Source organism: Rutidosis leptorrhynchoides, chromosome 4 (genome assembly GCF_046630445.1).
Source record: "Rutidosis leptorrhynchoides isolate AG116_Rl617_1_P2 chromosome 4, CSIRO_AGI_Rlap_v1, whole genome shotgun sequence".
Classification (NCBI taxonomy): Eukaryota; Viridiplantae; Streptophyta; class Magnoliopsida; order Asterales; family Asteraceae; genus Rutidosis; species Rutidosis leptorrhynchoides.
Genome location: NC_092336.1, coordinates 305,114,977 through 305,141,016, shown reverse-complemented (window position 1 = coordinate 305,141,016; position 26,040 = coordinate 305,114,977).

Below are 26,040 nucleotides of genomic sequence, written 5' to 3'. Positions count from 1 at the left end.
ATGAGTTAGTAATGTACATGATTAAAAGGTGATGTTTGATTGGTAACATGCTTGTTTTAGAAAAGATGAGTTCAAGGTTAGAAAGTATGTGTGTATGTATGTATGTTGTGATTAGGGGGTTAAGTGTATGAGTAAGTATAAATGATGTAATGATCCAAGAAAGTTATGATTTTGATTTAGTTATGTGATTAATGAGATTAGCTCATATATAGGTGCTAATCAAGGAAAAGAGGTCACAAGTGATCAAGGAAATCCATTTAAACAAGGTGAGTTTATAGGGGGTAATATGGGCGGGTCAAGAGTGGCTTAGTGTTCTCGGATTGCATCCGTGCAAGAGAGTAACGACTAAGTGCACTAGTTATGTAGCTTAGATAGAACTATTGGGTTAGCTCAATAGTTGTATCTATGGTTGATGTTTAGCTTAGGCAAGGTTATCACATTGCTAGTAATCTTGCCTATGGTTCGTGTTAGCTTAGACACTTTGGGTGTCTACGTATGAGATGATGATAGCTTAGGCATATTTAGTATGTCTATGGTTAGCTTAGACATGATTACTAGGTTCGGCCTAGTAAGTCATGTCTATGGTATGAATGATCGGATCCGAAAGTATGCAAGCAACCTAAGGGTTGAAGGATAAGTGTTTCGATTATGCCCAAATGATTTATGTTTATGTTTTATGTTTATTGCTTTCCTATAACTCACTAAGTGTAAAAGCTTACCCCCATGATGTTTTATGTTTTAGGTGCTAAGGTTCATCGTGAAGGTAAGGAGCCCGTGTGAAGTGCTAGAGGAGCATTGGCATTAGCGTAAGTGGTATTGCAAGTCCCTTTTGTAATCACGCTCTATGATTACCGCTTATCAAACGCCATGTATTTGAAGTGTCATGTTTGTCATTATTGAATTTGGGACCAAATGATGGTTTTGTTTCATGAAAACACGTTTGATGTCTAAATGTTGTTATTAGATGGTATACGATGTTAGAAACTGATTTCAGATGTTTGGGTATGAATAATGTTGTTTTATATGTGTTTGAGAATGATGGAATGTGCAAAAGTTGGTTTATATACAATGTTGCAGGTCAGGCACCCGGAACAGGGTTATGTCGCGCCGCGGCAAAGGGGTCCGCGCCGCGGCAAAGCACTGAAGTTCAAAACAGAACCAGGGTTAAGGAGTCTAAAATTTTATGTGTTGTGTCGCGCCGCGACAAGGCTTGCCGCGCCGCGGCATAAGCCTTGTCCGGCCAGTGACTTGAATTTAAAAAAAAAAAAATTTTTTACTCGATTCAAGGCGTTAAATTATATTTTATATGAAGGCCAAAAATATTACACAATTCTTCCTCATATATTTTATGATGGAAGGCGTATGACGGATAGGTCACTAACCCGTAGCTAATCTTCACACAATATTTCAAAAGTTCTTCCTCATGTACTTTATGACGGAAGGCGTATGACGGAAAGATTATTTTATAATCACTCTTCAAAGAATACTTCATAATTGTTCCTCATTAATTTAATGATGGAAAGCGTATAACAGATTACGAGTGTCCTACTGAATAATTGAAGGCGTAGTGTCTGTAAAGTGAATTTTGATATGTTGCTCATTCAACTGAAGTTGACAATGCAAGACACCCAAAAGTGAATTACCTTAAACAATTTTCAACATGCTTTGTTAAGCTGTACAATATACAATTGTACAAAAATTTTATGATATGCTTCGTGCATAGCAGATGGGTTATAAACAACAAATATCAAAGTATTTGGTGCAAGCATACAAACAAGCATAATCACTACAATAAGCATATGTTTATGGCATTCAAATTATCAACATTTATTACAAATGGTTGTTCATTAAATAATTGCAAGTTTATGAAAATTGAACATTGAGTACGTCCTGAGCAGATGACTCCTCTCTGCTACACACTTCATCATAAACATCTATCTTCAGATTAATTAATCTGTCTTTGGCTTCATCCACCTTCTTTATAGTTCCAGGACGCATAAGGTTGGCAATAGCAGCAGGAAGCGTCTGGTTTGGGGCAAGGCGTTTGGTAATTTTTTTTGTAACATCAGAAATAAAATGAGTGCGAACAGCTTCAACATAATCATTGTATGGATTCCCCATAAGATTGGATCCAAGCACCTTTGCTATCACACCCGGTATCCCCTTCTTAAGCTCAGAAAAATTCCTCTCACCCTTCTCCGCCCTCTGGAGAAGCTCAGCAGATTTCCCCCTCTCTGCACTCAACTCCTTCTCTAGCTCACTCACCTTCACCTGCTCTTCCTCAAACCTTTTCTTTTCAGCATCTACCAACCTGTCCTTCTCCTCTTGCAGAGCAACAGCGGCATCTTGAGCACTTTTCAGTTCAGCTTCTCTAGCCCTCAATATATTCTGAGCATCAGTCAAGGCACGTTCAGCATCAATTGCTCTTTTGCGAGCATTTGCACCTTGAGCAATCTCAGCACGGGCAAAGGCAAGTATGGATTCCTGTTGCTTCTGTAGTTGCAGCACGGAATCCAGATGGTTGGTCAGCAATACATGAGCTGCAGCAGTTGATTCCCTGAGCTGCTCAGAGCGGAGAGCGGTGAACTGGGGTTTTAGCTCAGGGATAGCATAACCCCGTAGAAGAAAAATTTTATGGTTAATTTCAAGTAACTGACATAAATAAATTGCAAGAATATACATGCAGGAAGTTTTATCATTCATACCTGAAGAAGAGTTGAAAATTCTTTGTCCTTAGTAGCAGGATTCTGAATGATCGCCTGCAATGTCCTCACATAAGCAGGAAGAGATGGCTCTTGAATATTGGACAATGTGATAGCAGGGTTAGTGGTACTAGGAGGAGGAGAATGATAAGCAAAGTCGCCTTCTGGCCTCTCTTCATGGAATTCAAATTCCTCAAATGGAGTAACGTTTGGGTCAGGAGTTTTCAGACCCTTATCTCCTTCACCTTCAAGGTTCTCCTCCGGCCTCTACTCACCGCCTTCAGTAGCCTTCCCTTGGCTATCGTCATATTCTGCTAAAATCACTAACAGAAACAAGTTAGCATTATGAACAAATATAACGGTTATAAGCAAAGACATGTGCATTATCAAGAAAGAGCAAAATGGACATACTTCTTCTGCTTTCTGTTTTTGGCTCCCCTCTGTGCTTTTCGCCCTCTTAGAGCCTATGCTCTTTTTCCTTGTCTTTTAGGTTGGAGGAGGAGTGGGGTTTGTTTCACCCGTGATATCAACCGATCCTGATGTCTGCTGCTCGGCGGTGGTGGTATCATCCGCTGTCCGTTCAGTGTCTGTCTGTTCAGACCCAGACTCACTGTCAGAACTGCTGACAACGATTTCTTCCCCCTTTTCAGCAGCTACAGCATCAGCAGCAGCCTTAGCCTCCACTGCAGCCCTCTCTGTATCTAGCTCTTTAGAAATTTTAGCACGGTCAGTGATCTCAACCTCATTCTCCAGATCGAGGGATAAGAGAGCAGAGCGAACTTGCATCTCAGAGTTGGCTGCAAAAATTAAACATGGACAGTAATATAAGCAAACATGGTGAACAATAAGACAAGCATTTATATATATATATATATATATATATATATATATATATATATATATATATATATATATATATATATATATATATATATATATATATATATATATATATATATATATTAGGATGGTCATATCACATCCTACCCTGATTCTTCTCACGGAGTACTGGCACAGAAGTGCTTGGCCATTCTGGACTCACTCTACACAGCACAAGAATCCCCTCATACTTCTCGTGTGATCTGGGCGGAAGGCGGAGCTCTTTCAAATTATTTACTATCCGATGCTCTGCGGTAGAAATCTTAACACCTTTTCCTACACTAGCATCAATAGTACCCCATTTCCGGACAACGAAAAACTCCTCCGGAATAACAGTCTCATCAACAAAGAAAAACGGACTCTTCCAGTCCTTCAAGTTTGATACTCTATTTGTACTAACAAAATGGGTATTTCGTTTACTATCAATAGTAAGCCAGCAGTCGCTAATTGTACGAATTTTAAACAAAGAGATAAAAACTTTAATGCGAGGCTGAATATTGCTGGCATTACAATACATTTCAAAAAGGATAATTTTTTGAAGGCCGTGGGGATGCATTTGGCTCAGGCAGGCCTTATAATATCTAAGAAGGCGAAGGAGAAAGTTTGTAGGAGGAACACGGAGGTTACCGTGAGTAAGTTGTAAGGCGTACAAAGTAATTTTTCCATCAGGAGGATGGTTAGCAGTCTGCCTGTTGGTAGGAAGAACAGGGTTGAATTGATTAAGATGGTGAAAGGCAATCTTCAAACCATCTAAGTATTCTCTTGTCAACGATGAAGCCATCGTGCTAACTTCTGGAATGTCAGCAGCATTTGAAGAAGAGGGCTCTGCGTGTTCTTGGCTAGTACTCGGTGTAGAAGCCATGGTAATAAAGTAAAAAGATATCAACAGGAAAGAAATAGTAGTAAGATGAAGTGTCACTGACCTTGGACGACGGTAAACCTTAAAAAGTTGAAGGATGAAGAAAGCGATGAAGATTTGGGAAAAAATGTGCTTTTTAGATCTTGGCAAAGGTAAAAAAGTGAAGATAAAAGGGTTATGCCGGTTTATATAGGAGTTCGTTGATGCAATTTTTATGGACACGATTATGACACGTGTACGGGTAAGTTTAAACGTAGGGTACGAAATGACACTTTTTACAGCTGGAGGCGCGTGGAGATTCTCAACCATTTAAAATTAATCATCACAGTGTCAGTAAAATACGTCTGCATTTAATGCCTGTAATGTTTTCCCCGATGAAAATGGGCGATGAACAGGCTAGTTTGGCATGCGTTATCAAAAGTTTAACAACCTAATCACTTTTCAAACGCTTAAGTCATTAAACTGGGAGACTTAATGGTGTATCCTATCGTATACACACATAAAAGGCATAATGGTGGCATAAAAGTAGCATCAGGAAGGCTGGAAATAACGGTTTTGTGGAATTATCCATCCAGCGTTCTCCGCTGTACAAGCTGCTCCGTCATGCGTAAGCCCTGAAGGCCGCCTAGCGTGTAAGCCCTGGCCGGAGAACGCCACTTTCAGCGTAAATTTCGGAACACAAGTAACAGAACGTATCATCATCTGACACGTGTCCCCGAACAATCTGGTGGATCTGACACTATAAATAGACCCCTTGGATCGTCATTTTACACAGTTCAGACATTCTGTAAATTTGAGAGCTAAGACTTCATCTCTCTCTCTAACATTTTCTCTCACTAGAAGTCATCCGGCTAGCACTTTACGCTCTACGGACGACAGATTGATTAAGCCACCCCACAAGTTTCTACACTTGTGAACCGGGTCTGCAGGGATTATTTCCCAAGAGCAAACATCAATCGGCAACACTCGCCCACTTCAAGCTAGATTACTTCTAGTAACGTGTTGACATACTAAGCCTTACCTCATAAGGAAATAGGTGTTAACATATATTAAAAATAAATATTAAATAATTGTAATACTCATTGGTGTTCCGATTGATATTAAGCAAGTTAAATTCAAACTGATATTATTTTAAAATAAACAGTGATCCGAAAATGAGTTCTATAAATTTTAGGCTTATTAAAGATATATTTAGGAACCATTTGTTGAATTTTAAAACTTTTCATATTTTACATGGGATTGGGGGTGAATAATTAATGTAATTTTTATTTAATAATAATTGACCGAATTTGATACCATAATGACCAGAATAAATAAATGGACTTAATTTAGAAATTTGAGACTTTTAGGAACACTTTTATATTTTAACTGTTTAGCTATGGGTACGAAATAATATCTAATAAAAAGTGTCGGCAGAGAGTAATAGGAAAATGATCCGTGAATGAAAATTAGAAACTACTGTGTTGTACTATTTCCTTTTTGTTGATTTACAATTCACCAACTATCTTATATATTATTAGATATTGATGCGTTGAAACAGTACCTTTATTTTATGAACGGATTTGAGTTATTTTGTTACACGAATTGTTTTATTGTATATATGGTGTTTTAATGAATTCAGGTTGATTTCACACATATAGACAACTAGTCCTATCCGCGTAGTTTAGTTTGTTGGTAAATTCGGTTCGTTCCACAGGGAGACAGTGTTAAATAGTCTTTGAAGTTAAACTTATTTAAAAGGGGTTTTGGATTAGGAATTTATAATACTACATAATAATAAAAAAATATAACTTAATCTTAATTTAATTATATTACTTATTAATTTATACGAATACATTATTTATAATTATTAACTTAAAAGTGAATTAATTGAAATTATACTAATTGTGATCTAAATAAGTTTATAACTAAATGATAATTAATAAAATAATAACTTTTAATAAAACTAATTGATTAGAATTTTGTTTTGAGCAATAAATTATAATACAAATTTATTTAAATTAACTGAATGATAAAAATGAATTATAAGAAATTATAATAATTAAAATAATTATAAATTAATTACTTTAGAATAATAATAAAAGATTTAATTTAAAACCTTGACATTTAAATAAATTCGGAACAATGCTGATATTACATGTACGTGTTTCGCGTACAACTATACGCGTTCCGCGTACAATTTTGAAGGTACGTGTTTCGTGTGATGTATACACGATACGCGTATGATATATCCGATGTGACAAACAGTTCTGGTACAAATTTGAGTATTTTGATGTATATTTTTATTTTTAGTGAATAATAATAATACGTAAATAATATTAATAATAATAAGTATTTTACAATATATAAATAAATGGGAGTGTTTACTTAAATGTGTCACCTATAGATCCATGGATTGTTTTGATTTTAAGCCCTATTAAAATGTTTTAGTATAAAACTTTATATTTTTCTTTCGAATAAATATAAAGTTATGACTAACTAAATTCAATCTAATTCTCATCGGATCTTATTTTAGATATTTATTATTCCCCAAGTATTTAAATTGAGACCCAACCCAGTTTTGACTTTCGCCAAAACCCAAATCATAACTGTTTCCCTTTTTACAATTTCACTATTATATGACTAGTGATATTACCCAAACCACTGAACTTTATTTCTAATTTAGTGTTAGTAAATTATTCATAAGTTCGTCTAGATCACTTTTAATGTTGAAGCTTAATTTATATAGATAAAAATAACTTTCGTTATTTGAATCTAATAAATTAAGTGACAATGGTTAAATATCCAAGTACATAATAATGGTTCTTTTAATTAGGCACAATATTAAAAATACTTAAGTTACATTTTAATTTTTACAAATGATAACAATCTATTTCACTAGGGGCTCTACATCTAAGCAAACACTAGGGAAATTAGCTACTCATTATATTAGGGTAAACATGAAAATATAAATATACAAACATAATAATAACGATAAAAATTGATAACGATAATTTTAATAGGATATACTTACGAAAATCTTCACTTTCATTTACTTTAAACGGTAGAAAATTACAATAACAACACCCCTTTGCACTCGTACAATAATACCCTTAATCACGAACAATACACCCTTAAAACTGAAACTATCCTAAAAATTGAATCTTGAAACTGAAATTAATACGGAGTACTTGAAAGAAAAATAAACTACAGTAGCTAAAAATAATTGATTGATGTTGTTGTATATGGATTTGTGTACTGCGTAAATTGTGTTCTCTATCTCTTCTCTCTTGCAAGTACTCCGTATTATATCATCTGAGAAATTGAAGGTAGCAGGTGAGTTGAGTGTATATTCTCTTTTGCATCTGTAAAGTTGAAAAATTTGTAGTATTAAATCCAAAAGCAGCCGTCCCATTTTCATTTCAGATCTGAATCTGGTCTCGAGATTACGAGTTTCGCGTAAGATGTTACACGTTCCGCGTAGGAGCAAATTATTACGCGTTTCGCGTACTTACCTACGCGATCCGCGTTAGAGTAAACAGCAGTTTTTTTAATTTTTATTATTTCGCTTGTTCTATGTTGATCCGGTGTTGACGTGTATCGATTTGGACTTTCATTTGAAATCTTTTTTCTTTGATCATCTTGAACTTGCATATCACTCCACTTGTGTTCTTTGAACTTGAATAAACGTTTCTTGATATATATTTGATTTAAATTCATCATTTATCGAATTTCTTCTAACTTTAAGCTCGTGTTTACTTTTGTCGTTTTCCTCGTGAATTATGCATTTGAATGTCTTCGTTTCGGTAAAAGCCGATGAAATATAAATGATATTGCGTCGAAATATATGTATGTTTAAAGCAATATCAAAATACCCCACACTTGAACGTTGCTTGTCCTCAAGCAATTACATCTTTTAAATAGAATAGGAACATTACATATTTTTCCATATCGAACATTAAATCACACAACACACGCTACATGAAATAAAAACACACGCTATATGGAATAAGATGGAAACACTACAAAATATTTATTGGATCACATGCACACCACACGAAATGAAATTCTGGCAACAGAAACAAAGTTGAAACTCGTGATTAAGGTTTAAAAAAAAAATTTGGATCCTTAGGGAAAATTGGACCTTATGAAAACGTTTTATGATTTTATAAAATGGCGTGCTAGTTTTTATACTAGACACGTTTTCCGGTTTTAACCTCAAATTCCGGTTGAGGGTAACTGAAAACCGTAGTCTCAGTCGGCAATTAGCAAGCTATCCGCCCCCATAATTGAAGTATCATGGAATTTGAAACCGAATGTCCTAAAAATAGTTTTACACAATATAATTCCTAAAATAGCATAAGTTTTAGAATAAAATTATATCATTTCCAAATATCATCGGTGAACCATGAGTTTGCACACCTCAATTTGTTATGGCATATGTATGTTGACCGCGATCAAACATAGATGCGGTTGATCTTTACGGAGATCATCCTTCTGGGGATTAGATTCATTAGTCTTAAAAGCTAGTTTTCAATGTGCCCCCCATTGTATGAGACAGATCCATCTCATGGTTAGGATAAGTCTGACCACCAAAAACCCTATTTGATGCTGAGGTTAGGTGGATTTCCAGCCGATGATAGAGATGACTTTTCAAGATTTTTTGTCAACCTACAGCTGTTCTGGACTACATCTTCTAACATAAGTTAGCAAGTGTGTCATTTTGAAAGACTTTACTTCCTTAATGAGATATTCAGGTTTATACATTCCAAAGCAATGATATCTGCAATAAACTTCATAGAAACATGTGATAAATGGTTCTAAACATATGGGTTTATAAATTCCTTTATACTTAGTTTTCTTTTAAATATTTTAATCAAATAAACTTATGTATTTTTAATGTATGGAGACAATAATTTTGGTTTTTGACACCTAATCTTTAATTGCTCGTAATTACCTTAAAATTTTATTAGTTATATTTGTTTTTATGAAAAAATTTTCATAAAAACCACTAAATTATAAGTTCTCGAGAATTTATATACTCCCACCCCACACTTAAGATTATGTAATGCCCTCATTACATAAAATCAGATTAAAATGTATAAATTTGAGAGGACAAAAAGTGTAAAGTATTTAGAACTTCCTTTGTTAAGCAATTGGAGATTGTAAAATGCTTATTTTATGAACATAGCCAATCCTTTTTATCACAATAATACTTTCGTGTTTCGCTATGTCGAATCTCATCATCGTAAGTACCTGTCAACAAATATGTCAATCACAAACGAGATGGGGTTGTACTTTAGTAGTACAAAAATTTTACCCCACACTAAAAGTTTTTGTATATATATAAATATATAAAAGTAAAAGTAAATTAACACACCATAAAAATTATTTTACACAAACAAATTTAAAATAAATTGTTCTAAAACTAAAAAGAAAACTAGAAAAAATGACCACGCAGGGCCTCCCCGATCTTCCTATTCCCGTTGCTGTTGCTGCCGCTGTTCATTTAGGCGTTGTTCCTCATAAAAACACCTATATGCTTCATGACTTGCGGCTAGGGCAGCGTTGAGGTCATAAGGTGGAGGTAGAGGGTCACCGTGTGCTCGCCATTGGGGGTATGAAGGAAAGGCTGAGGGTGTGTAAGCCTGTGGGTTAGCTGCGTATAAATATGCATGATGATGCGCCCACTCTAACTGTGCTCCCTGGCCCCTCTGATCGTAGCGGATGTTTTCTAGAATATTTCCCTGATCTAATTGGGTTGCCCTTACATCCCCTAACTGTCGAGATAAACTAGTGTATTGGTTTTCTGATCTCTGTCCCCATGTTTCATATGAGTTTCTTACATCTAAACTCAATGATTTTTTTTGAGGTTTTTGCTTCTTCCTCTCGTTCACAGCAAAAAAGAAATAAAAAAAAATAAGAGAGTGTGAAGGTGAAGCTGCTGGTCGACTGATATCCTCTCTGGTTTTACACTTTACGCGTTTCGCGTAGCATTACGCGTTCCGCATAGCTTTTAATTCTACGCGTTCCGTGTGGATAGTCACACGTTTCGCGTAAGCTTTAGGACCCCCCCCCCCTTTTTTTCCCTCAACTTTTTAAGTAATTAAAATTTTAAAATATCTTTTATAAATTTATATTTGTTGTTACGGAAATTTCGGTTGTTATACCTAGTCTTTATCCGTTTATAAATTTTAAAATTCAATTTATAAAATTTAATGCTTTGAAAGTTAAAGTTTTTAATATTTTTCAAAACAACTTAAAAACAAAACACTTTATTTTTTTGTTTTCTAAATTTTTCAACTTTTTAATTAAAAGATTAACGCTTTAAAAATTTAGAACAAGTACATGAATAAAAATTACGTGAATTTAAAATACACTCTATTTTTTTATATATATAATTATATTTTTTCGAACCAACTAATTTTCAAACTTAAAACTTTGTTTCCTATCAACTAGGTAGAGACAATCTCGGTTGTTACACCTATCATTACCCACGATAAAAGTTTACAAGTTATATATCTTTACGGTTATTGATAAAAAGTATATTTTTAACAGTTTTAATTTTTCTTTTATTTTTGTGGTTTACTATTTAAAAGATATATTATGAATCCAAAAATAAATTTCGTGCAATTTGAAGAACGACAATTCAGTTGTTACACTTAACATTATCGTTTTTAATGAAAAAAGGTTGAACTCAAGGTTTATCAATTTTAAATGGTAGACCCTTTTTAATAAAAACACAACAAACAAATACAAACTAAACACACCAAAACATAAACACACAAAAATTCACAAATACAAAAAAATGCACAAAAACACAATTGGCGAGAAAAAGAATTAGATTGTGAAACCGCGTCGACTTGCCTCATAGTAGAGTCGCCCCATTTCGCCCCCCATATCTTCGTAGGCGTAACCTCGTTGGTTTAAGAGGTTTTCCTTTGAACATTTAAAAGGCCCTTCTCGGAATAAGGTTACATACTCGTAATTAGAGTCTGTCTGGTTCTTTGGGCAATTTCCATAATGAGCTAGTTTTCCACATTTTACACACTTGCCCAAATAACGCGCTCGACGTTTCTTAGCTGATTTTGATTTTCCTTTGGCATAATTTTTCTCGTTAAGTTTTTGCCTTATTTCTTTACTCGCCTGATCGCATCTATTCTTTATATCTAATACCACATCCCTTGGTAAAATTTTATCGCACATCAAAAGGAAATAGTTGTAGACATATTGATTGCGCATCTTGAAAATAAACAATAAATAAAAATGAAAATAAAAAATAAAAAGGTAGAATGGAGGGAGAAGACTAGTTCTTTAGTGTCTGCTAGGGAAAGACCGAACAAACCCCACTCTTAAAGATGAAAATAAAGTTCGAAAATGGAGTTGAAAACCTTAAAGTTACCCTGAATTTACTTGTCCTTAGGGTAGAAGGTGATCTCGTCTCTTTCCGTAGTATTGATTCCTTCAAAGTATAATTTGAGTCGATGACCGTTCACCTTGAAAGTTCCACCGTCTTTGCTATATAATTCTGCATATCCAGATGGAAAAACTTGTTTTATTATATATGGCCCAGTCCATCGGGATCTAAGTTTCCCAGGTGAAAACTTAAAACGTGATTGGAATACTAATACTTTATCCCCTTGTTCAAATTCTTTCTTTTCTTTTAACCTTGCATCGTGCCATCTTTTAGTTTTCTCCTTGTATGTTTTAGAGTTTTCATACGCTTGTAGTCTTGATTCATCTAATTTATTTAGTTGCAAGAATCGGTTTTCTCCGGCTTTCACAAGGTCGGTATTACATTCTCTCAGAGCCCAATATGCCTTGCGTTCAACTTCGACAAGTAGATGACACGCCTTACCATAAATTAATCGAAAAGTGTAGTACCAATGGGTGTTTTAAATGCGGTTCTAAATGCCCAAAGCGCATCATCTAGCTTTCGATGCCAGATTTTTGGATTATTTTTCACGGTTCTTTCTAAAATTCATTTAAGACCTCGATTCGTGTTTTCAACTTGACCACTCGTTTCAGGGTGGTAAGAAATCGAGAAACGATGATTAACTCCGTACTTTTTAAGCACTTTCTCGAGTAATTGATTTGTAAAATGAGTTCCACGATCACTGATTAATGCTTTTGAAATCCCAAAACGTGAGAAAAGGTTTTTAAGAAAGCTGACAACAACTCGAGCATCGTTAGTGGGTAGGGCTTTTGCTTCAGCCCATTTAGAAATGTAATTGACTGCTACGAGAATGTATTTGCATTTGTTAGAGGCGGGGAATGGACCCATGAAGTCAATACCCCAAATGTCGAATACTTCGCATACTAGGATGCTTTGTTGTGGCATTTTGTCTCTCTTGGAGATATTTCCAGATCTTTGACAAGCATCACAAGTTTTTACCATATTGTGTGTATCTTTAAAAATTGTAGGCCAGTAAAAACCTGAGTCAAAAACCTTTTTAGCTGTATAGCTTGGTCCGAAATGTCCACCAGCCGGTCCTTCATGACAGTGCTCTAGAATTTGTTGCACTTCTTTGCCGTATACACATCGATGAATAACTTGGTCAGCCCCTATACGAAAGAGATTAGGGTTTTTCCAGAAGTAAAACTTCAGGACAGCAAAGAATTTCTTCTTTTGCTGATAAGTTTTATTTTTAACAAGAATTCCTGCGGCTAGATAATTTGCAAAGTCCGTAAACCATGGAATTTCTTCTTCCATTTCAATTCTCATAAGGAGCTCGTCCGGAAAAGTATTGTGAATAACAGATTCGTCGAGTGTTTCTAAGTCAAGATTTTCAAGACGGGATAAGTGATTTGCAGCGAGATTTTCAGCACCTTTTTTATCCTTAATTTCAATGTCGAATTCATGTAGGAGAAGAATCCAATGAATTAGTCTAGGTTTAGCATCTTGCTTTTTGAATAAGTACTTTAGGGCTGAATGATCGGTATAAACAATTGTTTTAGACAACACTAGGTAAGATCTAAACTTATCAAAAGCAAACACAATTGCAAGGAGTTCTTTTTTGGTAGTTGTATAGTTGAATTGTGCTCCTGTTAGTGTTTTACTTGCATAATATATTGGTTGAAATTTGTTATCTTGGCGTTGTCCTAAAACGGCTCCTAGTGCGAAATCACTAGCATCACACATTAGTTCAAATGGTTTGGACCAATCGGGAGATACTATGATAGGTGCATTCGTAAGTTTATTTTTTAGAATGGAGAAAGCTTGTAAGCATTCATCATTAAAATTGAATGTACTATCTTTTTCGAGAAGTTTAGTCATGGGTCGAGCGATTTTGGAAAAGTCCTTTATGAATCGTCGATAAAATCCCGCATGACCTAAGAAACTACGAATTCCTTTAACTTTAGTTGGAGGAGGAAGCTTTGAGATTATATCGATCTTAGCTTTTTCTACTTCCATTCCATCTCGAGAAATCTTGTGTCTTAAAACAATGCCTTCCTTTACCATGAAGTGGCATTTTTCCCAATTTAAAAAAAGATTTGATTCCTTGCAACGAATTAACATTCGCTCGAGGTTGGAAAGGCATGAATCGAAGGAGTCTCCAAAAACAGAGAAATCGTCCATAAAGACTTCCATACTTCCTTCTATCATGTCATGAAAGATTGCCATCATACACCTTTGAATGGTGCCTGGCGCGTTGCATAATCCGAACGGCATTCGTCGGTATGCGAATGTACCAAATGGACAAGTAAATGTTGTCTTGCCTTGGTCTTTTGGATCAATGGGAATTTGAAAATAACCGGAGAATCCATCAAGGAAACAATAATACTCTTTTCTCGCTAAACGTTCTAGCATTTGGTCAATATAAGGAAGTGGGAAATGATCTTTCCTTGTGGCGTCGTTTAAACGACGGTAGTCTATACAGACTCTCCAACCAGTGACTGTTCTTGTAGGAACAAGTTCATTTTTATCATTAAGAATAACAGTTGTACCCCCTTTCTTAGGTTCCACTTGAACAGGACTAACCCATGGGCTATCGGATATAGGGTATATTAACCCGGCATCGAGTAACTTGATAACATCCTTTTTTACAACTTCTTTCATGTTAGGGTTTAACCTTCGTTGTCTTTGTACCACGGGTTTAAAATCTTCTTCCATTAGAATCTTATGAGTACAATAAGCAGGGTTAATCCCTGGAATATCGGTTGTTTTCCAAGCAATTGCTTTCTTGTGAGTTTTTAGAACGGACATTAACCTACTCTTTTCGTCATCTGAGAGTTTTGATGAAATTATAACAGGTAATTGTGATGTACCTTGGAGATAAGCATACTCTAAATGTTCCGGGAGTTCTTTAAGTTCCAAGGTTGGTGGTTCTTCCAAGGAAGATTTTATTCAGAACCTGTTACCATCGGTAATTTCTTCAAAGGGTTCATCTTCCTTCGGAATTTCTTCCTCACAGCAATCTTCATCGATGACTACTTTCAACAATTCATCAAGTTCAAGTTCTACATCGAATTCATCACTTTCACTCATTGGGGTGAAGTTCGAGGTATCTATATTTAGTAATTCTTGCAATTCTTTTTCAACACAAAAATCAACAATGTCTACCTTATAACATTCGTCATCGGAGGAGATAGGTTGTTTCATAGCTTTATCTATGTTTAAGGTAACTCTATCTTCCCCTACACCTAGACTAAGCTTTTTGTCTTTAACACGCACAATTGCGTCAGCGGTATTTAGAAATGGTCACCCTAGAATTAGGGGAACCTTGCTATCTTCTTCCATTTCAAGGACAACGATGTCGGCAGGAAAGATTAAATGATTGACTTTAACTGGTAGGTTTTCGGCAATACCAATAGGATAGTTAAAAGTTCTATCTGCTAGGCGTATACACATCCTAGTTGGTTTTAGATCTCCTAGGTTTAGTTTTAAGTACAAGGAGTGTGGCATAAGATTGATACTTGCGCCTAAGTCAGCTAATGCATCGTACATTACTGAATCTCCCATCAGACACGGAATAATGAAACTACCAGGATCTCTGAGTTTCGGTAGCATCTTTTGCTTTTGCAAAATTGCTGAGCATTCCTCATTGAGGAATGTGGTTGAAACCTCTTCATATTTACCTTTATCTGCTATGAGATCCTTGATAAACCTTCTATAATTTGGCATACCCCTAAGAACTTCCGCGAGTGGCATGTTAATGCTAATTTTCTTGATCATATCTGCAAATTTTTTATATTGGCTCGCGAGTTTGTCTTCTTTAATGCCTTCGGGTATGGAATAGGTGCCTTGTGCACCTTTACAGGTGTTTCTTCACTTTTCTTCGATATGATCTCTGGTGGATCATTTTTCTCTTGTTCTTTCTCAACATGCTCATCTATATCAACAGGTTCTTGTAAACTAGAAGAAGACAAAGGAACTTCTGAGGTCTTACTAGTTTCTGGGTTAACAGTTAAACCACTTCTACATGCTCATTCCTTGTTTGATTATTGTTGGGATTCACTTGAGTATTTGAGGGGAGAGTGCCTGGTGGCCTCTCTGATAGTAACTGTGAGATCCTTCCAACATCTCTTTCTAAATTCTGAATCGTAGCTTGTTGATTTCGATTTTGCTGAGTTTGAAGTTCCGCAGTTTGCTCATGCTTAACCATAAAATCTCTCAAGAGATCTTCTAAACTGGATTTCTTCTTGGGTTGTGGTTGTATAAGTGCTTGTGGTTGTGGTTGATTGTGTTGGAAATAATTTTGATAAATTCGTTGAGGTTGATTTCGGTTATTTAAGTGATTGTAACCTGGTGGTGGATTTCTTTGATTTTGATTTTGATTTTGGAAATTCTGGTTATTTTGGTAACCTGGATTTCCTCCTTGATAGTTATTATTATTTAAACCTGAAGGTCCTCCTATTTGATAGCTGTTAATTGGAGGATATTTTCGGTTATTTGCTTCTATCGCTGGAAAATCGTTGAAATTCATTTCACCTTTTCGCAAGTAACCTAGGAAATTTACTTGCTCTTCAGTCGTTGCTTGATCACAATCTCTGGTAAGATGGGGACCTTGGCATAGTTCACATCCTACCCTGATAGCATGCATTTCCTTGGTTACTTTCTCAATTTGTCTTGCTTGATTTACCATTTGAACTTTTAAAGAAGCAATTTCATCATTGCATTTGATATTAGCAACGGTTGATGATCTAGAGAATTCTATCTCTTGATGCCAATTATGAGAGTGTGCTGCTATATCGACAATGATTGTGTGAGCGTCTTCCGGTGTTTTCTTCATGATCGAACCTCCAGCTGCACCATCGATATCTTTTCTAGTAGCCACAATGACTCCTTTATAGAATATTTGGACTTTTTGGAATGTATTCAACCCGTGTTGAGGACATACCCTAAGCATTTTATTGAATTGGGTCCAAGCTTCATAAAGAGTCTCATTAAGCTTTCGTTTGAAGTGATTTATATCACTTTGCAATTTTGCTGCTTTTGAAGCAGGGAAGAATTCTGACAAAAACTTGTCCATCATATCATTCCAATCTTCGATATAACCTTCTGGTAACGAGTCTAACCAATCTCTTGCATCATCCTTTAGGGACCATGGAAAGATTTTCAAACATGCGACTTCATCGGAGACATCCTTGATTTTGAATAGCTTGCAAATGATTACAAACTTACGAAGATGCTTGTTAGCATCCTCATTTGGAGCTCCACCGAATTGGCATGTATTAGTCACCATGTGAAGGAATTGACCTTTTATTTCAAATCCGTCAGTCATCGTAGGTTGAATAATTGCGTGGCCTTGACCTGTTCTTGTCGCCTTCATTAATGCTTCCATCGTTTGATTTGTAACAGCCATCTCTTCTTCTTCCTTAATAACTGGCTTTATGATTGGTTAAATATCTGGTTCAGAGTTAGAATCTAATGAAAGTGATTCTAAATCCTCGGTGAGAGACTCTACTTCTTGAGCTCTTAAACGTTCGTGAAATTCTCTTTCGGGTTCAGGATATGGAGGGGTTAATTAAGTGTTGGAGGAACGTAAATTCATGCATTAATTTCTATTATGAATTCATAACACCAAAAGCTTTTCTAGTTTTGAATTCCTATAAAAGGATCGAATAACCTAAAGTCTATTAAAAATTTTTAAACAAAACCGCTCCCCGGCAGCGGCTCCAAAAAGTTGATGCGTTGAAACAGTACCTTTATTTTATGAACGGATTTGAGTTATTTTGTTACACGAATTGTTTTATTGTATATATGGTGTTTTAATGAATTTAGGTTGATTTCACACATATAGGCAACTAGTCCGATCCGCGTAGTTTAGTTTGTTGGTAAATCCGGTTCGTTCCACAGGGAGACAGTGTTAAATAGTTTTTAATAGTCTTTGAAGTTAAACTTATTTAAAAGGGGTTTTGGATTAGGAATTTATAATACTACATAATAATAATAAAATATAACCTAATCTTTATTTAATTATATTACTTATTAATTTATACGAATACATTATTTATAATTATTAACTTAAAAGTGAATTAATTGAAATTATACTAATTGTGATCTAAATAAGTTTATTACTAAATGATAATTAATAAAATAATAACTTTTAATAAAACTAATTGATTAGAATTTTGTTTTGAGCAATAAATTATAATACAAATTTATTTAAATTAACTGAATAATAAAAATGAATTATAGAAAATTATAATAATTAAACTAATTATAAATTAATTACTTTAGAATAATAATAAAAGATTTAATTTAAAACCTTGACATTTAAATAAATTCGGAACAGTGCTGATATTACACGTACGCGTTTCGCGTACAACTATACGCATTCCACGTATAATTTTGAAGGTACGCGTTTCGTGTGATGTATACACGATACACGTATGATATATCCGATGTGACAAACAGTTCTGGTACAAATTCGATTATTTTGATGTATATTTTTATTTTTAGTGAATAATAATAATACGTAAATAATAATAATAAGTATTTTACAATATATAAATAAATGGGAGTGTTTACTTAAATGTGTCACCTATAGATCCATGGATTGTTTTGAGTTTAAGCCCTATTAAAACGTTTTAGTATAAAACTTTATATTTTTCTTTCGAATAAATATAAAGTTATGACTAACTAAATTCAATCTAATTTTCATAGGATCTAATTTTAGATAGTTACTATTTGTAACGACCCGACCAAAGCCGTTATTGACGGCGCCGTTAACTTAGGTCCCGTTGCGTGGTCGTAGTCCCTATATGAGACTCGTTTGACCAAAATTATGTCGCATTCATTTGAAAGGTACAAGACTTGCAAGTTTAGTTTACAAAACCGTTCGACAACAAGTCTAAGTTTACAAAAGTCATAAAGTATAAATGAAATAACTTGCGACATAATATAAGTTGAAAAACACAGTTGCTATAAATAGCGTAAGTATGTAAACAATATGTTTGAATCCAAAGGTGCTATCACTAGCGTATGTATGTATGTATGCTTGACCCCAAGCAAGAAATCAGAGTGTATGCATGTATGCTCGACTCCAAGCAAGTATGAGTGTACGCGGAAGCATGTATCAAATAGCCAAGTATGAACCTGAGAAACATATAGAAAACTGTCAACGCAAAAACGTTGGTGAAATCATAGGTGTATTAGTAAAAGTTATATTTTGAACCACAAGATTTAGTATTTCCATAAATTGATCATCCAAAAGTTGCATTCCAAAAGTTGGTTCGCGAGCACCCAATTATCAAGACTTAACGTTTCCTTCCATAGAACCCCATCACAATAGTGTTAGAACATACACTGTTTCCCGAAAATATATTTCATCCGTAGACGGTAGCGAACCGTCCGTAATGAGGGTTTGTCAAACCCGTATGGCCACACAATATAAGTTCTCGCTTACACCCTGCAAGTGTAACTAATGATAATCGAATTGAGGATTTTTGTTCTAACTCGCTGTGGAATGTTTGTTTTCCTTGTACTTGTGTTCAAAGTATAAAAGCAAGTAGTACAAAATGTAACAAAGTATATGTTTCTCAGCCCACAATTTAAAAGTATAAAAAGTTGTTGAAAAGGTGGGACTATGATCTCACCTCGAGTGCACGAGTATAAAAGTACTTCAACAAGTAAACGTGTGCATGAAAGTTGCTTAGCCTTGACCTAAACAAGTAAGTTATATCAATTAACCGGTTACGACACAAGGTCGGGTGAAATGTGTTCAATTAGTCCTATGGCTCGTTACGACTCGATCAAGTATAGCATGTGAATCACGTTGTCAAGTTTCATACAAGAAACAAGTATAAAAGCATGTTAGAATGATTGTATAAAAGTTTGGTTAAGTTTGACAAAAAGTCAAACTTGGTCAAAGTCAACGAAAAAGTCAACACGTTCGGGTTCGGTCCCGAACTATTTTTCTGAGGTTTTTATTCATATATAAGCATATTAGAACAAGTTTCATGTGAATCGGAGGTCGGTAGCTAGTCAAACATTTCGCGTGAAATGTGACAAAGTGAGCTGAATCTGGCCAGGCGATTCTGCGCGCCGCGCGGGGATGTGGCGCGCCGCGCCACTACCTGGCCAGAGAATTCTGGTCAGTTTTTCCAAGTGTGCACGAACCAAAACCTTTTCCAACCCAATTCTTGACCCGCAAACACTTATAATGCCTATCATATATCGTCGAAAAGGTATTTTGACGAGGAATACAACTAACCATATATCATCAATCAAAAACATCATTTACAATAACCGAAAACTCGTCAATTGATCAAGAAATGTTTATTTTCAAAGTTTCAAGTTCGTAAAACGTATTTTATGATTCGGGAATCCAATTTACACATACGATATGCCGTTTCGAAGGCAATTAAGCATACATTACAACTAATCACTAACAATTAACATTCCATGGCATTCAAGCATCAAAAGTTCATGTCAAGAACTATCATACCCTAGTCAACATCACAAAATCGTTAATCGGGTTTTTGAAGTTTTCTTAATCAACCTACGCATCAAAACGAAGCTAGTGATACTAGTAACACAATTAAAACATGCACTTTAACAATCTAACAACATTTAATCTTCCAAAATGCAAGATTAAGCAAACCCATTTCAAAGTTCATATTAGTTACTCCAAATCGACAAATCGAGCAAACAAAACATATATTCATGTTATACACGAGCCATAGACACTAACTAACACCATTTCAAATCAAAAACACGAATTTAGAGAAATCTAGAGTTTTAGAAATGTTACCCAAACGAGATGAAGTTGGTATCAAATTGTAGAGGATGAGGAGAGGATTCCAAATATGTAATTTGTTTTGAAGTTTGCTTCCAATCCCGAATTTAGATGATGATTCTATGAAGTTGGGGTTTGTGTGTGTGTTCTTGCTAGAGAGAAAGAGAGAGAGAGGGAGATGGTTGAATGGTGGTGATTGGGGTGGACTAGTTGACCTAGTCAACTAGTTTGCCCCGTGTCAATTTTAGTCCCTCGAGTTTAGAAGCGGGTGCGGGAATTAACCAAACGAATATTTTTAAAACGCTCGAGTAAACGGGTGATGTCAAAATTAAATAGCGGAAATATAATGAACGTTACTCACGGAAACTATTAATTTAAATACGAAAGATTATGTTTTTTAAAAAAAAAAAAGACGGTGTTAAAATTAAATTTAACGGAAAAACGCGGGATGTTACATTATCCACAACTCAAAAGAAATTTCGTCCCGAAATTTAGTTGGAAGTAGTAGTTGTTGAATCTTACTCGAGATCTTGCGTTGTAAATTCTACGAATAAGTGAAGGTACGTCCTTGAGTATTTCCACGAATTTTGACGGTCGGGATCATATGTTGTTTTAAGGTTTGGCTTCCATGATTCATGGTTTCAACCGGTCCTCCTAGGAAGTGAGGGTTATCGTCGATAGTGAGTTCATCAAAGGAGATAACAAGTTCTCGTTTCGCAAAACACGTCTTTGAGTTGATACATCGAATGTAGGATAAACGGAGACCCAAAATGAGTCGGAAAAGTCTAAACGGCTAGCGACGGGTCCAAAACACCCCAAGAATTTAAAGGATCAAAATATCGCGGATTTAGCTTCCTACGTTTCCCGAAATGGATTAAACCTTTCCAAGGTGTGACTCTTAACGTGACGCGGTTTCCCACGTGGAATTTGAAATGTTTACGTCTAACATCGGCGTAGCTCTTGGTGATTACGAATCGCGTAGGGTTTTACCTGAATATGAATAAATTTTCTCGGTTGTTCATGAATAACCTCGGCCCCGGTGAATTGATCATCGTTTACTTGGTTCGACAAAGGAGAATGACGTTTCCGGTCACATGTGGTTTCAAAAGGAGTGACGTTAAAACTCGAATGAAAATCATTGTAGTACGAGGATTCGGTTAAAGGAAAATACTTTTCTCAAGTAAATTTGAAGTTGGTAATACAAATTCGTATTATGGTTTTCAAGACTTAAATCGTATGTTTGTTCGGTCCGTCGGGTTATGGTTGATGTGCGGTACTCATGTCTAAACGTGGTCCCGAGACTTTTTGTGAGGCACTCCAAAATCTAGAAGTGAAACGAGGATCTCGGTCCGAAACGGAGTACATTCCGTAAGGTATATTTGGACAAGTTTGTTAGGACAAGTTTCTCAAGAAAATTCGCGTCGCGAAAGATTTATCAGTTTCCAAAAACGTTCGTCGGGGCAAGTTCTCATCGGTTTCTGAAAGAAAAACGTTCGTCGGAACTATTCACCCTCGAGGTGAATACTAGTATAACGTGGAGAGTCTCTCCCCCCATTGAGAGTTTAGAGTAAAGATTTCCTGAACCGGAAGTACGAGTGTGATGAGAGGGAAGTTTCCGCCTCGGTGCGAGCATAACGAGTAAATCATAATTAGTCAATAAGACTGTGCGAGGACGAGATAGTATACACGTGTAACATACGGTTGAAGTCGAGAGGAATCGGTAATTCATTCGGAAGCATAAGTATAGTTCGACAAAAGTCGAAGGGGTGTCCCCGGTATGGTTGTTATCAATATTCTCGGAGTTTTCGGATGTCCAAACATGAAAGGATGAAGTCATGTACATGGCACATGGTGGTGTTTAGGTTGATCGAGTCTAACCACCATCACGCGTCACTAGAACTTTGGTATGTCTTACCGTAATATAACCACGTTGATCGAGTGTCGTTATATTACGCTAACTCATACCTCCATTCCCACATCACTCTATAGATTCAAGTTCGTGTCATCGCGAAAATCTAAAATGAACAAAATGTAACGACGTCTCAAACGTGACTCGTATTAAATCGAAATAGTTTCTACAACTCTAAAGAAGCGTTTCCCCGCGGGAAGTGTATAAATGATTGTTAACGTCAAATCGGTTCGATTCAAACAATAATGTATTTAGGTATGAAAAGAGTAACGAGTCATGATAACGAGTAGCACGCAACCGTAGTGATAAATGTTGATGACGATACTCACCTAGAGTAGTGATGGTAGTAACACCAAAAAGTAGATAGTAAGAAACACCAGTGGGAAACCGATAGTAAGTTGAAACGGTGGCAAATAACAATCCGGGAGACAGAGTTCCCGAACAAGTGTGACTAATGAAGTCGTCGTCATCCATACGTGTATGAATCATGAATTTACGTGTGTTACCAAAAAGTGGCGGAATGCGAGTTCGTATGATGAAGGTTGGGTACCATTAAAAAGTTTGCCTAAGAATGATTCAAGTATAATGCACAAGTAGTCAAGTAAGTGCTATCTATAGCAAATGTATGTCAGAATGCAAATGCTAACTATCCGGTTGTAGTCTAGACTCACTAATGCGTCCTAACGACTCTGTTAGACACACTAATGCACGTCCTAGTTCCCTACAACCAACGCTCTGATACCACTTGTAACGACCCGACCAAAGCCGTTATTGACGGCGCCGTTAACTTAGGTCCCGTTGCGTGGTCGTAGTCCCTATATGAGACTCGTTTGACCAAAATTATGTCGCATTCATTTGAAAGGTACAAGACTTGCAAGTTTAGTTTACAAAACCGTTCGACAACAAGTCTAAGTTTACAAAAGTCATAAAGTATAAATGAAATAACTTGCGACATAATATAAGTTGAAAAACACAGTTGCTATAAATAGCGTAAGTATGTAAACAATATGTTTGAATCCAAAGGTGCTATCACTAGCTTATTATGTATGTATGTATGCTTGACCAAAATTATGTATGTATGTATGCTTGACCCCAAGCAAGAAATCAGAGTGTATGCATGTATGCTCGACTCCAAGCAAGTATGAGTGTACGCGGAAGCATGTATCAAATAGCCAAGTATGAACCTGAGAAACATATAGAAAACTGTCAACGCAAAAACGTTGGTGAAATCATAGGTGTATTAGTAAAAGTTATATTTTGAACCACAAGATTTAGTATTTCCATAAATTGATCATCCAAAAGTTGCATTCCAAAAGTTGGTTCGCGAGCACCCAATTATCAAGACTTAACGTTTCCTTCCATAGAACCCCATCACAATAGTGTTAGAACATACACTGTTTCCCGAAAATATATTTCATCCGTAGACGGTAGCGAACCGTCCGTAATGAGGGTTTGTCAAACCCGTATGGCCACACAATATAAGTTCTCGCTTACACCCTGCAAGTGTAACTAATGATAATCGAATTGAGGATTTTTGTTCTAACTCGCTGTGGAATGTTTGTTTTCCTTGTACTTGTGTTCAAAGTATAAAAGCAAGTAGTACAAAATGTAACAAAGTATATGTTTCTCAGCCCACAATTTAAAAGTATAAAAAGTTGTTGAAAAGGTGGGACTATGATCTCACCTCGAGTGCACGAGTATAAAAGTACTTCAACAAGTAAACGTGTGCATGAAAGTTGCTTAGCCTTGACCTAAACAAGTAAGTTATATCAATTAACCGGTTACGACACAAGGTCGGGTGAAATGTGTTCAATTAGTCCTATGGCTCGTTACGACTCGATCAAGTATAGCATGTGAATCACGTTGTCAAGTTTCATACAAGAAACAAGTATAAAAGCATGTTAGAATGATTGTATAAAAGTTTGGTTAAGTTTGACTAAAAGTCAAACTTGGTCAAAGTCAACGAAAAAGTCAACACGTTCGGGTTCGGTCCCGAACTATTTTTCTGAGGTTTTTATTCATATATAAGCATATTAGAACAAGTTTCATGTGAATCGGAGGTCGGTAGCTAGTCAAACATTTCGCGTGAAATGTGACAAAGTGAGCAGAATCTGGCCAGGCGATTCTGCGCGCCGCGCGGGGATGTGGCGCGCCGCGCCACTACCTGGCCAGAGAATTCTGGTCAGTTTTTCCAAGTGTGCACGAACCAAAACCTTTTCCAACCCAATTCTTGACCCGCAAACACTTATAATGCCTATCATATATCGTCGAAAAGGTATTTTGACGAGGAATACAACTAACCATATATCATCAATCAAAAACATCATTTACAATAACCGAAAACTCGTCAATTGATCAAGAAAGGTTTATTTTCAAAGTTTCAAGTTCGTAAAACGTATTTTATGATTCGGGAATCCAATTTACACATACGATATGCCGTTTCGAAGGTAATTAAGCATACATTACAACTAATCACTAACAATTAACATTCCATGGCATTCAAGCATCAAAAGTTCATGTCAAGAACTATCAAACCCTAGTCAACATCACAAAATCGTTAATCGGGTTTTTGAAGTTTTCTTAATCAACCTACGCATCAAAACGAAGCTAGTGATACTAGTAACACAATTAAAACATGCACTTTAACAATCTAACAACATTTAATCTTCCAAAATGCAAGATTAAGCAAACCCATTTCAAAGTTCATATTAGTTACTCCAAATCGACAAATCGAGCAAACAAAACATATATTCATGTTATACACGAGCCATAGACACTAACTAACACCATTTCAAATCAAAAACACGAATTTAGAGAAATCTAGAGTTTTAGAAATGTTACCCAAACGAGATGAAGTTGGTATCAAATTGTAGAGGATGAGGAGAGGATTCCAAATATGTAATTTGTTTTGAAGTTTGCTTCCAATCCCGAATTTAGATGATGATTCTATGAAGTTGGGGTTTGTGTGTGTGTTCTTGCTAGAGAGAAAGAGAGAGAGAGGGAGATGGTTGAATGGTGGTGATTGGGGTGGACTAGTTGACCTAGTCAACTAGTTTGCCCCGTGTCAATTTTAGTCCCTCGAGTTTAGAAGCGGGTGCGGGAATTAACCAAACGAATATTTTTAAAACGCTCGAGTAAACGGGTGATGTCAAAATTAAATAGCGGAAATATAATGAACGTTACTCACGGAAACTATTAATTTAAATACGAAAGATTATGTTTTTTAAAAAAAAAAAGACGGTGTTAAAATTAAATTTAACGGAAAAACGCGGGATGTTACACTATTCCCCAAGTATTTATATTGAGACCCAACCCAGTTTTGACTTTCGCCAAAACCCAAATCATAACGGTTTCCCTTTTTACAATTTCACTATTATATGACTAGTGATATTACCCAAACCACCGAACTTTATTTCTAATTTAGTGTTAGTAAATTATTCATAAGTTCGTCTAGATCACTTTTAATGTTGAAGCTTAATTTATATAGATAAAAATAACTTTCGTTATTTGAATCTAATAAATTAAGTG